The following is a 2,381-nucleotide window of genomic DNA, read 5'->3' as shown; positions in this document are numbered from 1 at the left end:
TAGCCCAGTTCTGAATGGTTATCACAGGTTGGAGTAACTGCAGTCATGGGAGCAGGATGGCTTCTGGCTTCCCCTGGGGATTTGCACAGCCCATTGGGTTTATTATGGCCACATTTACCCATCTGAACCTGTTTATCTTTTACCCTGCAACAACACAAGGGCTAAGCTGCTCCAAATCAGAAGCAGTGAACAGTCATATTTGATGATGTTTCCATCAGCAGGCAGATGTTGACATGTTTAAGGGAAGTGATTGCTGTTGAAGGGGGGAGGGAGGAGGAGTGAGGCTCTCTGGCTCTAGTGGGAGAGGATGAAAACATGTCAGCTACCACGATTTAGAGTACTCTGGTGACAAACTGCAGATGCACCATTTTTATAAACGAATAGGAAATTTTCATCACAAAAGGTTTAAAGCAAGTTGTATACCAACATCTGTTTCTCCAGTGAAGACAGGCTCTCAGAATGGTTTGGGCTTCTGTTGAGCAAGGGGGAAGTTGATTACAAAATAACACAGAATTAACACATTAATTAAAAACAGTCAGCTCTGTAATTTGCTACATAATCCAATATTTCATGCTAATGAGACCCACTAGGAATGCTGACTGAGTCTTCCAGTTGGTACTTCTATGTTAAACAACTATTTGCACAGGAAAATTAAAGTCAAATTCTTTCAGTGGGAAACTGGAATATAGTATAGAAGTGTCCCAAATGGAACTTGTAACATCCATAATGCGTTAAACTCAGAATGTTTTATATGTGAGTTTCAAATTTGAAGAAAACCTAATAGAAATGCTGTCACATGAGAACAAATGAGTCTTGCATTTTTATACAAGAAGTGTTTTAAACAACCATTAGGAAGACAAGAGACAGGGTAATCTGTGATTTTGTAGGTTTAACAACAAGGTATCTCTGCTCAGGGTGACTCTTGAATATTAATCTGAATTTTAAAAAGATGTAACTTTAAAAGTGTCATAATAAAATTTAATATTAAGCGTTTATTTGAATGTGCTAATTCACAGTTCAAATGGCACCCATTTGACGTAACGTAATTTACTTCTAAACAAAACTGAATGAAGCTGAATGAAGGCTATTCTCAACTCTATTAGACATGTCCAATAGTGTCCACCCCATTTTAAAAGACTTTCAGATTAACTGTAGTGAGGCAACTCCTTTCATAGAGAAGTTCCTCCTTCCCTGGCTGTTTCTACCTCCACAGTTCATAATTTCATTGTCAAGAAAATTAATCATGGTGCTAACTTCCAAAATAAAATTGTGAAGTTGTTTTGTTAGAGTCTAATGGGATACTCTCATTTGGACAAATAGATACGGTGTTTCGGTCAGTGTGTAGTTTAAGCTGCCATTCAACCTAATGAATCACATCCAACGTGGTGTGGTTCTGTTTTAATTTAATAGTGGTAGCAGGACTGTATGTTATTATCACCAATTATTGCTGACAAGCTATGCTAATATGAAAAAAACAGTTAAAATGCTCATCAGAAAATTAAAAATAAATCTAAATGTTCCAATTTGAAAAAAAAAGAAGGAAATGTTTTCCCACTTTTAGTATTAACAATGTCACATGTCTGTATATGTGTGTTCATTCAGGCTTATCAGAATGTCTTCTGACAATGACAAATGTTTTCTGACCAGCTTAGGTTGGGAAGCTTAATTCTTTGTTAGAATCAGGAACAAGTCACTTGAAATAAGCATTGCAATGATCGCTTGCCTATGATAGAAATAAATCTCATGTCTGGAAGAGAAGTGTTTCCATTCCCATTAGGTGTTTCCAAGACACCTAATGATGTGGGATGCTGTGATATTACGTCTTCAAAGCAGGGCTCTTCTTTCTTCATCCGTAGTGCATTCCTCTAGATGCCTTTTGGTGAGCTTGGCCTACTTAGGAGCGTCATGGAAATTTAGCCCTTGTTGGGATACAGTCAGAAGTGTTTAGAGCACTTTGGGAAGTACCACGTCCTGGCCCAGTGTCATTGCTGTCCAGGACCCAAGCGACCAGCTGCAAGTTCCTAGTATTTCCTCCCAAAGGCCCAGTTTTGTCCTACCTGTGGCATGGGACCCTCAGCAGATTGGCAGTACAACCATCACCATGGCCATGCATGCATCAGGTTGTATGAAAATAGGCACCTCTAGGGTGACTATGAAAGCTTTCCATACCATTTTCTGAGCCCCTGTTTCTCTGTCTTCACTTACTCAAGCTACTTAGTAAGTAGCCCAGTGTGCAATTGTGCTACCGTCTTCCACTGGAGGGTGGTCCCCTCACTTCAGACCGACAGAAGGACAGTCTGTCCCCCGTACTGTTCAAAATACATATTATTTTTGTATTCTGAGCTGATAAAACTAATTGCATTTGTTTTCTCTGCAGATGA

Source organism: Athene cunicularia, assembly GCF_003259725.1.
Source record: "Athene cunicularia isolate RWA chromosome 5 unlocalized genomic scaffold, athCun1 chr5_part1, whole genome shotgun sequence".
NCBI lineage: Eukaryota > Metazoa > Chordata > Aves > Strigiformes > Strigidae > Athene > Athene cunicularia.
This window is presented reverse-complemented; position numbering follows the sequence as displayed.